The following is a 12075-nucleotide window of genomic DNA, read 5'->3' on the forward strand; positions in this document are numbered from 1 at the left end:
ACACTGAAGTGTTTTTTGTCAGCAGCAAATATTAATATTAAATCTTTATATGGCAAAAAGAGCATGTAACCTCTGTTTCATTCATTCTTACTGGAGTGTCTGGGGTGTATTACTTTATGGTGTCAGGATTCAAGCCCCAACCTGCAACCTCTTACACAGATACAGGGGTAATAGCGGCAGTTACTTTTGAAAGAGAGGAACTCTGCACATGCTTGGAGGAATATTGCAGTGTTCTACGTACCAACAACAGGTCCCAGAGCCAAATTAAGGGACTTGTGCCCACATTATTTTAAAGTAAGCGTCACTGAATTCAAGTGAGTTTCACTTCCAGGTAATCAAGGATAGGAGCCAACTGTGTTGTTTGTTTAGTTATTTATTTGAAATATTTAAACTTACCTAGTGACTGACATTCTCAAGGCTGTTTACAATGCATTCAAGATACAACAAAACAGGCAGCCAGCATATTAAGAGTCCTGGACACTGGACTGGCTCGTGCCTTGTTTGCTTCCCGGGAAAAGGCACATGTTGGGCAAAAAATTGCTGCTTAATAGCCTGGTTCTTTCCTTGAAAGTCCTGTTGGACAAACGGCCACTTCTGAGTCAACATGCATAGAGGATCTGGCTGAAGCACATAGTTGAAATGATGGAATTGGCTACGGCAAGTTGTAGTAATGACCTGCGGGGAAAGCACTGTTCCACTCCTTTTCCCCCTCTCCCCCCCAAGCCTTGGGCTGGCCACTATGAGAACAGAGTGCTGGACCCTTGAACTGCTCCAGCAGGGCTCTTTTGATGTTCTTCTGTTCCACTGGATATAATGGGACTTGCTTCTAAGCCAGTGGTTAAGATAACAGTCTTCCTTGCAGAGCATCAATTGCATCCCCCACCCCACTGTTCTGAGCCACGAAGGCCACTGCAAAGAAACCATCTCTGTCCACCCATTAAAAGTTCTAAGCACGCAGCAGGCACTGTGTTCTCCGTCCAGCCACCATGTACTGCTGGGTGTAAGGATCAGGCCCAACCTCACCGTCACCACTTAACACAGCCCATGACATCACTCCATTCTCTCTAGGCAATGAATGGCTGGTCCTTTTGTTGTTCTAATCCTGTTCTCTTTGCCTTATGCAAAACTGGTTAGTTTTGTTTTGCATCCAGGGTGGAAAAGGGCAGTTCCAATATTGCCTTGCTCTACAGCCACAATAGCCAGCTTCACACCGTTTAAATGTGGCACCAAAGAGGAACGTTTAGTGGGAAACAGAAATACGTCATGACAGCAAAAGGATTTAAGTGTTTGGAAACTTGTGCAGATCCGTTTCAGAGTAAACGAGACTAAAATTATTTGTTTCTGTTGGAAGGAGTTTTGCAAAATGGTTTTTAAACTTTTACTTAGACCTTACGTCCTGATCCTAAGCATCTTGGAAGAGAATTGATCCTTGTTTCAACCACTTACTTTTGGGATAGGGCCTTGTTGTGGGTACATTTTTACGTGCCCATACTTAGAATATAATTTGTAATGCATATTCAATAAGGTGTCTTGAATAGTCTGCCTTTTAAAAAAATGTAACGCAAATGTAAAACCAACATGGTCTAGAATGTCTGTTCGTTGACAAACTTTTTTTCTGCCTTTTATCTCACTTTAACAATATTCACATGTGCCTGAGAGTAGCTTCAGGTTGGCTCAAAGGCGCTTTGGTGTCAAGTGTGAAAATTCCTTTGGTATTTTTGCTCGAACAAACCAAAGGCATTTTCACACATGACCCCCTAAAAATTGCTTTTGAGTTCCTCTCACTATTTGTGCGCATATTGTTAATGCAGGACAGAAAGCAAAAGATGGACCATTTAAATTATATGTTGCCTTGTTGAAAAAACAATCAAAATTATATCTATATATATTTATATAATATGTGTCTGTGTGTGCCTATTTGTGTGTATATCATGTAGCCTCTGTAGGTTTAACATTCACATTGCAAAGATGGGAAATGCAAAAAAAGTAACTTTTGTCCTTTCGTATGACTTGCATGAAAGTACATGATTGCTTTCCAGGAATTAAACTCAGGATTGAATTTAGTAACATTTTTTAAAAATGGCTTATAAATTTCTTCCTATGTCCTTTGTTTATGTGTATTTCAAAGGGGTGGTAATCAAGACAATTGGCTGTGGATTACTTATCCTTTAATAACAGCCTCTTGTGGTTTTTCCCTTCCATAAGATGACAAGTATGTGAAAGAGGCCAAGGCTGAATATTTGACCATCCTGATCATGAGTAGGAGAGGAGGTTAAGACAGGATGAACTGGAAGGTAACCAGTCCGCATTCAGTGACATTGAATATGCATCTTGGTTACTGCATGATAAGAAATCCAGAGTAAACGATACGGCGATACAACACCTGCCTCGAAGCCCCACCTTTTCATTGTGACAGGTGGTGGTGAACAAAATGCACTCTGCGCACACTAGGATTACTTCGTCTCATATTAGAATACTGAGGCCTAACTTGAAGGACGGGTTCCACTAGCTAGAATCCATGCTTGTGTTCACACATGCTTATTTCTCACTGAAACGTCAGGCCACGATTTGCACGTGGGAAAGTCGCTTTGCACGAAGTGGTGGACTGAGAGGACAGATGTTGTGTCTTGTCCCATGTCAGACTTCAAGAGGTGATGGCCTGCTTTTTGTTCTTTTAAAATGACTCCACAAACCCCCTCCACTAACTGAACTCAACCCTCCTTTCTGATGTGTTAGCTTATGATACTCAGGAGATACTTGATGCTCAGGCGAATCCCGAAATAATAATAAAAGAAGCCACTCCCGCCCGCGCCTGCAATCTGAAATGGTACAGCTCAGAATTCTACCGCTGCCTAACACGTGGGAGGGCGCCCATCCTGCCCTCCCGGCGCAGTTCTTCGTGACCCAATGGGCTCCGTTCACGCTTCCCCGGAGCGAAGGTTTCCTCTCCCCGCCCACGCGGGGGGGGGGGAGAGAGAAGCGATGCGCGCGCATCCCGCGGGGATCAGCTCTAAACCTTTGGTCGTGTGGATGCTGTAATTCGGGGACGTCGTCCTAGACACGTGTCTCTCAATTTCTTTTGGCGACCCTGCGGGGAAATCTTACGTTGGGGAGCTATGGGCTCCATCGTTCTCTCTCTAATCTCCTCGGCCCATCGCGGCTGGCTTTATTTGCACTAAGGCCCCGGCAGATGTTCCCTGGGCAGACATCGGCACGCGACTGACCTCAGCCCCTCGCAAGAATATTCAACCAATAATCCTTTCCAGTTCGAGGAGGGAGGCTAGGGAGAAGGGAGGCAGGGGAGAGGCAGCAAGAGGAGAGCACTGTCCCCAAAGACATTTCCCTTGTCCCAGCAGATCTCTAGCAGCCGAAACGTACAAGATACCAAAGGGCGAGGGGGGTTGTGGGGGGGGGGAGAGGCAAAGAAAAAAATAACTCGGGTATAACCAAGGGGTAGAAACTGCCCCCCTTCCCCTCGAGTGAGCGGTCTTGGAGGCCTTTCTCTCCCCCCCCACCCCGCCCCCACCTCATTTTCAATCAAGTCCAACCCCACATGTTGGGGCCACGATCAGATTTGCCCATGGAAAGGGCTGGGAAGAGCAGCTGGCTGCAGCAATCTGATCGGAGAGACAAAGGAATGCCCCGTCGGTTCTGGGATCCCAGGTAAACACACAAGCTTTGTGATGAAAATGAGAGGCGAGGAGAGGGCCGGAGCAGATGATTTGCGATTTGGAAAAGGAGGGGGGAGAAGAGCGGAGGGGGAGGGGAGCCCCCGAGCTGCTGCTTATCTATCATCTGGCTTCTCTGTGTGCCAGCTGAGCCACGCGACTGGCCCTTTCTTATTCTAATCAGCACATGCCTTTGCAACTTTCGACAGACCTGCGGGAGAAACTTCTGAAGAATTAGACTCCTCTCTTTTTAAAAAAGGAGGCGGAAAGGCATGTTCCCAACATGTATGTTTGAGCAATAGTTCGGCTGGAACTGCCAGACTCCTCTTTGGACACCCCCAAGCCCCAAACAAGCCGTCTCTGCTTTCCACCCACTTCATTTTTGTGTTGTGGTGTGTGAAAGGCTGGGGTTGCAATGGCACAAGTCTCAGGAGAGCAGGAGAGGAGTCCTTTCCCACATTAATTCTCCGTGGCCTGCACATGCTAAGCAGAAGGGGGAGAGGTGGGGGGAGCAGGGAGGGGGCAGTGGAGCGATGAGTAAAAACTGTTCCACGTTAGAAAAGGAAAAGAGTTTTGTCTGGATGCAAGAAATGACATTATAATTATATAAGAGTGATGTGGCTGCGCAGCTCGATCCAATGGAAGGCCCGCACTGAATGTAATGCCCCCTCCCCGTCAAAATACGTATAGGATAGCAGCCTGAACTCTGAGCGAGATTCGCTTCCCAGACATAACTTTGCGCGCGTTTTCTTCGCATCCAAATGGTGCGCCCTCCGTTTTACCAACTGGGGCAGGTGCTTGCGCGCACACACAAAAACAACCCACAGCGAGCGCCGTACGAGCTTCCGGAGGGCTCGCGTCTCTTCTTCCAAATCACACCCCTGCTCACACACAGCATTCCTGAAGTTCATTTGCTCCCGGATCAAGCAGGTGAAAAGACGCCAGAGCTGATGGTGTCCAGAATCCGTTTTAGTGACACGTCACTTTAGGTTGATCAAGAGTTCCCCTTTGTCCTTCATTCAAACCTTCATTCAATCCGGATTATTAGGGCTACAATCCTATACACACCCCTGAATTCAAGGGGACTGATTTAACGGGGCCTCTATGGAAGGCACCGCCACCCTATGATGCAGTTATGTAATTGTATGCTCTGGATCTATAGGTTTTCATCTTAGAGAATGTCTATTGCTTTGCTTTTTTCAGAATAGGCACCATAAATTAACCCTGATGAGGGGGTGGGGTTCTTCCTGTCCATTCTGCTGTGCCCAGCAGATTTCTGCTCCGAAGTCCTGCCTTGACTGCACCGCTGAGGTGGCCATTCACCACGGGGAAGTGGGCAGGGGGTTATTCCGCATTTGTGGAATAGGCTCGTGTGATATTCCAGGCGGCTAACGGTTCTTGCGTGAACTTCTAAGCCAAACTTAAAGGCACCCGATTTTTAACCAGGTGCAGGGGAAGCCCACCTCTGCTAACATGGGGCATTGTGTGGGGCCCCGGGACTCTCGGTGGCTTTTTCTTACCACAGACGCACGAGGCTACCCCTCTGAATTGGCATCCCGGACGTCTCCCCACCCCACCTGTGAGAGAGGTGAGGTGGGGCGACGTCCCGGGGGCTGATCTAGAGCTTCCTCCACCGCCAGATCGGGCACCCACCACCAGGCGCGTCCCGCCGCTCCCAGCCACACCCGAACCCAAGTGCAAGACCTCGCCTGCCCATCTAAAGCGCAACTGTGATGCACCTGGTCGCAGCAGCCTGGCATTTCCATCATTCAATCCGCGCACCACTTATATTATTAGCATAGCCTATGGATTGGTAGGAGGGAAGCAAATGCAGGCATGCAGAGCAAATGCATGCAAAGCAAAGAACAGAATCGTAGTACAGTATTGGAAGGGGCCCTGAGGATCCAACCCCCTGCATTGCAGGAATCATATACTCAGCTACTGAGCTAAGACCCTTCCCAATACTCTCTCTCTCTCTGGTAAGGTGTTTTGATTTCAGTGAGGTTTTCTTGTCCCCCGCACCACAATTTGAAGATACCAAACAAGGGGAGGGGCTATTTATTGCATTAAATCCTACCATTCCTCCTGGGAGCTTCAATACATATCTTCCGCACCTCAATCTCATCCTCACAGCAACTTTGTGGGGGATGTCAGGCTGAGAGAGAACAGCTAGCTCAGGGTCGCCCAGTTAGTTTCACGGAGCAATAGGGATTTGAACCTGCATCTCCCTGGTTCTCACCTGACTAGGCCACCTGACTGTTGCTGCTGCTGCTCCAGAGAAGCGACTAGCGTTATAATGAACCCCGATGCTGAGAGGGGAACGGGCAAGGATCTCCCTCACTCAGGTGACGTCGGCCTTTACGCTGAGTTTGCAACCCTGAGATCTGGACCTGTTGTGGTTCCACAAGGTATCCTTTCGGTCTGCATCCCTTCTCCCCCGTCAAGGGGGGGGGGAATCCAGAACGGCTCGTTTCGTGCCTTTTTAACTCAAGCGGCACAGAGGGGAGATTGGCAGGTGACACTGAGCCACGACAGACATCACATCGCGCAGACAAATGTCTCGCGTGACGCGCGTTCCGGTGGAGTCAGACAGCGCAGGCATTCGGCAACCAAATTGCGCGCATGCATGTACGAACTGGCCACTTGGCTATCGAATCGCTGGCTGGATCTCGCCAGCTCGAGGGATTCACTGCCACAAGATGCGAGGGTGGTGGTCTCTAGCACCGACGTCTTGGAAACAGGGCGAGGCATTTGTGGGGGGGGGAGAGAGGGGCGCGACGGGGACTCTTGGTCTGCTCCAACAGTCAGGAGGCCTGGGCCTTTTCTTCCCACCGGAGCCCCCCAAGCTGCTTAGGGTCCTGCCCTGGCGGAAGCTGCAAGGACCCACGGCGCCCTGCCCTCGGATCGCAATCTCTTTCGAGATCCTCCGGAGCCAAAAGGAAAGTTTCCCTAAGAAAAGGAAAAGCAGAGAAGCTTCTTCGAGGGCAGTGAGCCGCAGCTTCCCACCCACGCATCCCACCCCCTCTCCCACACACTTTACAATCCCCCTTTTTTTTTTGCAGGGACAAATTCTCCTTGTCTCCCGCTAATGTCTCCTCCGCTGGCTAATGAGCTCGGCGTTGTACAGTAAATTTGCTGAGGAATCAAAAAGTATTTAAAAAGGGGTTGCGGCGCGGCCTTAATGAGGAAGGTAAGGATTTATGGCCTTTTCTGCTGCCGTCTTCCCAAGCGCCGCAAATAAAAACGACGGGGTGGGGTGGGGGGGAAATGAAGGATAAAGTCCATTCAACATACTTCTAACTTAAGCTGCCTTTGCTGGGTGGGGGGTGGGAGAGAGAGAGAGAGAGAAATCCTCCTCCGGGACTGGAAGTGTGAGAGGGGAGTATAGAGACACGCAGGAACTGGGAGTGAAAAAACGCCATTTGGTTCGGAGCAGATGGCTGGCTAGGGGGTTGATCGCGTCTAAAGGCGTGTCATCCCCCTTCAGCTCGAATCCCTGAGGGCTCCCCTTGTCTTCAAAATCAATGAAAATTAAAGCGCAGAGAAAGGATGAATGGTTAGACCTCGAGTCCCTCCTTTGTTCGGCCCAGCTACTGGTGGGCAGGAGTTAAACTACAACAGCCTCCTATAGAAACACTTAAGTTAAACAGTCTCCCCGTTAGCACAGCAGCATCTGAAAGAGAAGGGGGGGGGGGAGGACACACAAGCAAGGAATCGGGGCGGGGGGGGAGAGAGAAGGAGGAGGAGGAGGGGAGAGTCAAGAAAAGGAACTTTCTGCTTGATTTCCCCGATACAGAATCGCGTGGCATAAATTAAGTTGGAAGAGAATAAGCGCTTTGGGCAGGATTCTGACGGATTTTACGACGCCTTTCAGTTCCGCTTTGCGGGCCTAATCGAGAAATCTGCGCCGCGTCAGTTTAACAAATCCTTGAGAGCGAAGGGAGGGTGGTTAAAAAGATTCGGAGAGACTTTGGGGGTTCTTTGGGGAAGGGTGGGGGAATCCAGGGGAAAGGGAAAGGTTTCAGCCCCTGCGCGTGTTTAACTTTTGATTCCCACTCCTTCCAAAACAGGAATGTAAATGAGCGAAATCCCCCCTCCCCAGTCGCCTTTCCAAGCTGAATCTACAGTGGATCCTAAATCTGCAAATCCAGCAAAGGGAGAATTCCATCACCCGCTCCTTCTCTCCCTCCTCCCTCCCTCGCAATGTTGGCAAATGCCTTAGAAAAAAACTATGGGGAGCTTCTCTTGCGCAAGACATGAATGGGAATGAGGCTTGAGAAGTCTTTTAAAAAAAAGAAAGATTGCACTCCAGCCTGACTGATGGCAAGTTGGCAAGAGAATGCATTGGTTACACAGCTCAAGCTGGTGGTGATATATACACATACACATTGTACTTCATCTCATTTGTGGTTCCCAAAGAAAGTGCAGTACAGAGGAATGGGGGAAGGCAGGGCATTATGGAACAGCATCTTACTGTCCTCTTGTCCCCACCTGTCCATTCCTCTTGGTTGCTGTCCCAAGAGATAACTGCTGCAATGACTTCTGGAAATCTATAAGCTTCCTGGTAGCAAACAGCTACAGCATCATTACTGCAATTTTCTTCCAGTTTGTGGAACTGGGCCGAAGGAGAGAGGAGCTCTCGCATGTGCAAACCAACCAGATCCAGAATAAACAGTATAAAACCATAATGTGTGTGATGAATATACATCTGGAGAAAGATGCATCTAAACGTCACTCTGGATTTAAATGGGAGCATGCAGGTTTTTCAACCGATTGTTTCAAAATGATACGTCATCATCTCCCTCCTCCCCTTAAACTGCCCAGGTGTGCCACTTCTAAACAGGTCATGGTGAAACAAAATCCACTGCACTCAGTGAGATTGTTTCCACTAGTGTACTTAAGAATACATACACTGCAAAAAGAAAAGAAAAAAGCCTTGTGTGTCTCCGTAGCTGAGGATTTGCTGTCTGTGTCTGTGAAAACTCGCACACACCTTGTGTGACTCGTTCAATTATTTACTGCATTCAGGTTTCGTGCTCCAGCAGCTGTGCTTATGCTTCACACTAGTATTCCCTTTCATGTTAGTTCTCCGTTGGCTAGCTTGTCTTGTCTTGCGGGATACCTCAACACCACCAGGTTCAAATTCCTGCTGAAATATAAAGATGGCCGAATAGCCTTGAGTCTGTTATGAGCTCAGTCTAACAAAGTGAGATGAGCGCCGCAACCCCAGAGTCTGACGGTCCCTTTACCTTTAACCTATCTCTCAAGGTTGTTGGGAAGGGGGGAGGAATCCCACCCATGTCACCCTTAAGTCCCTTGGGAAAAGAGTGGGACAGAAATGTGTCTGCCCACCAATCTCTCAGTCAACTTAAATCTCCAACAAAACACATAATCCCCTTCGGGCCTGCCTTTGCGGCAGCGTCCAATGTCAGCTTTCGGTTGCTCTTCTTTTCCTGAAGCATATGAGGCAACCAGAATCCCAAGAGAAAGATGGAGAAAATACACTTAAAGTATCTTAGCAAGGGGGACAATTATCCACTCACAGCTAGAACAATAATCAATGGCTTAAAATTCCAAGGAGATCAGCTGAATTGAACCTTAGGAAAAACCTGCCTAGGACGAAGGAAGGAAGAATCTCTTGGAAGGGTATGAAAGGTGAAATCTCTCTCTGAGTTATCTCCCTCAATGACTTCTTGTGAATTTCCAGAAGGCATCTCTTGGAATGCTGCACGGGATGGCTGTTGTCTGATCTAGCAAGACAACATTGGCTGTAGCTCAGCTTCTGCTCTGCATACGGAAGGTCCCAGGCTCACTCGCTAGTATCTCCAGGTAGGATCTGGGAGGTCCCCTTTCTGAAACTTGCTGCCAGTCCGTGTAGAAAAGTTCTCCAGCAGGAATTCCTGACATGGCTGACTAAGCATGTTGAGGGTTTCAATAAAGGCAAAGTCAGCTTAGAGCAAGAGGACTCTGCAAAGTTGCCTTATACCAAGTCTGGCCTGGAACCATCTTCTGGCAGGGCTGAGAATGATCCTCAAGCAGGCCCATGCCAGCCCAGATACCTGAGACCAAAGCCAGGACCTTCTGCTTGCCACTGAGCCAGGCTGCCTCTCTAATGTGTGAATCAATGCAAGAAAGGACCAAATCTGTTGCTACTTTGCAGGGAGGAACTGTGTGTTTAGGGGCCAGTGTCTGTTGCAGAATCAATACTGGCCTACTATATTCAGTTGGAAGTCTCCAGGTTTAATGGCAATGTCAACGGCTTGGAATGACAGACTCATCTTCTTCCATGCACATTCAAATAGTGATTTTCTTTTAACTGACCTTCACCAGCAACTTGAAGAAGTGTTTTACATCGTGTGTGTCCCCCCCCCCCTTTCGTGCCCACTTCCCTCCATGGTAAAATCATTTCTGATCAAGACATCTGCTTCAATGAAAGTCACATTTGCTCCTGCAAAAACACGCTTCCAACGTGGCCATAAAGAAGAATGAGCAAGCCATACCTACAGGGCACTCATTGTGGCCCAATACTCTCCCTTGCCCACCAGCTTAAGCTGCCCCCTGAAAAGCTCTGTTGCAATTCAAATGACATTTACACAGACAGTTACACCTTGCATCCCAATGAAGCACACCAGGCTAGCCTTTGCTGTTTGCTTGTTTACAGAGGTGTTTTGTAACAAGGCCCAGACCAAGGAAGGGGGGGAGAGTGGAGTGGGGGTGGGGGAGTCGCCTTCTCTGTCTCCTCAGCCCCCCTCCCTTTCCTCATCAAGTCGAAATTAGTCACCTTCAAACTTTGTGTGTTCAAATCCTAGGCTTCTACCATCAGGAAGCAAGGGAGACTAATAAGACTTGCTCTATCAGCGGCAGCAGCAGCATCCCCCGTGTGTGTGTGTGTGTGTGTGTTAACCAACACAAAAGCTCCAGTGTCTGATGGATGTGTAAAAAATAATAATAAGGTGACGGTTGGCATAAAGTTTTTTTTTTTTTTTTTTAGGTAGGGAGGGGAAGGAAGGCTGGAAGGGATTTCTTTAAAAATGTGTGCACATTGTTGTAGAGGCAGTAGCGTGCGCCGAGGGGAGCTCTTTCTCTCGTTTGTATTGTGCAAGGAGCAGGTGCTGCCTACATTACCATACAGCTGAGAGGACAAAGGGCCAACTGATGCAGGCCTCACATAATAACAAACTGCCTTAATGACAGCCACGCGAACGACACACACCAAACTCACTTTTTTCCCTTCAAAAAAATGAAAAACTAAGCTTCAAGGAGGAAAAAGGCAGAGAGACAGAGTGAAAAAAGGAATGGCGATCATCTTCATCATCATCATCCTAGGGGAAGTGGAGCCGTTCCATGCAGTTCACCAAGAATCCAGGGGAAGGGAGGAGGGGCGTGTGTTTCTTTTTGGGTATTTAAAAAGCAGGACTGTTTACCCAGCCAAGCTCCCCCCCCCCGCATCTCCCCCGCCTGGAACTTAACACATGGGTCTTTCCCGGATTGTTTGAGCATGAGAGTCTCGGGGGTGTGTGCCGCATAATGATCAGCAAAGGGAGCGCGCAGATTCCGAAGTGCTCTCGATACTTTGGGGAACTTAAACCCATCCAGGAGGTCCTGCCGAGTCCTCGAAATTTATTTCCCGCCGCCCCCGCCCCCCGGTTTGCTCCCCCAAGAACACCTCTCACATAGGTAGCCACGTTGAAGGGAACTTTAAAAGAACACACCCCACAACTACAACTTTGCTCGGCGCGATTGTCTCGCTCGCTCTCCTCCCTCCTCCAGATGGGGGCATTTATAAACCCTCAAAAATATCACAGTGGCCCCACGTGCCAGGTTCAAGGTATTCGGTTTCAGCCGGGCGTAGCGCTGATCTGGTTCCTTCCCTCGGTTGAAGGATATCCTTAGCGGCGGATAGATGTCGTTGCCAAGAATGTACTTTAAAAAACAAAACAAAAACGTGCGTGTTACATTTACACCTTTCAAGACGTTCTGAGTCTCGGCTTGTTTTCCTGCAGGAGCCCGAGTTTCTCCTGCGCTTATAACGTTCAGACGTGAGTGGAAGAGAGGTCGGTCGTGTGTGTCTGGGTGTGACCGTCCCCTGAAAGCAGAAGGGAAAAGGGGGGGGGGGAGAGAGAAGGTTGATTCTTGCAGCTTCCAAATTTGCAGGAATGTAAATGAACCCCCCCCCTCACTTTTTTTGTGAGAGCCGCAGGGGAGGGGAAGAGGCGGAGGGTTGCCCATTTTACAGCTCACTGACCATTTGGCGATCCATTGAGAGGAGGGCTTGGAAAAGTGGTTCCTTTGTGGCCGCTCTCGCCAGATTGGGGGGCTGCTCATTTGCATCTCATTAGCTATGCAGGCGGCCGGCGAGATATAAGGCAGGCAGGCGCCCGACCGCAGGCAGATCCGTAGCGCTACA

General features: G+C 48.9%; 2 long non-coding RNA genes across 2 annotated transcripts; one reads left to right on the top strand and one right to left on the bottom strand.

Moving 5' to 3' along the window:
- Positions 1-3550: 3550 nt before the first annotated feature.
- LOC309528442 lies at positions 3551-6763 on the top strand. Its single transcript, XR_014217748.1, has 3 exons — positions 3551-3663; positions 5916-6076; positions 6731-6763. It is a non-coding gene; the product is annotated as an uncharacterized lncRNA (long non-coding RNA).
- A 4851-nt stretch (positions 6764-11614) lies between these two features.
- LOC309529280 lies at positions 11615-12047 on the bottom strand. Its single transcript, XR_014218149.1, has 2 exons — positions 11914-12047; positions 11615-11754 (listed from the first exon to the last, which is right to left on the bottom strand). It is a non-coding gene; the product is annotated as an uncharacterized lncRNA (long non-coding RNA).
- Between the last annotated feature and the right edge of the window lie 28 nt (positions 12048-12075).

Source organism: Podarcis vaucheri, assembly GCF_965113315.1.
Source record: "Podarcis vaucheri genome assembly, chromosome: 3".
NCBI classification, from domain to species: Eukaryota; Metazoa; Chordata; class Lepidosauria; order Squamata; family Lacertidae; genus Podarcis; species Podarcis vaucheri.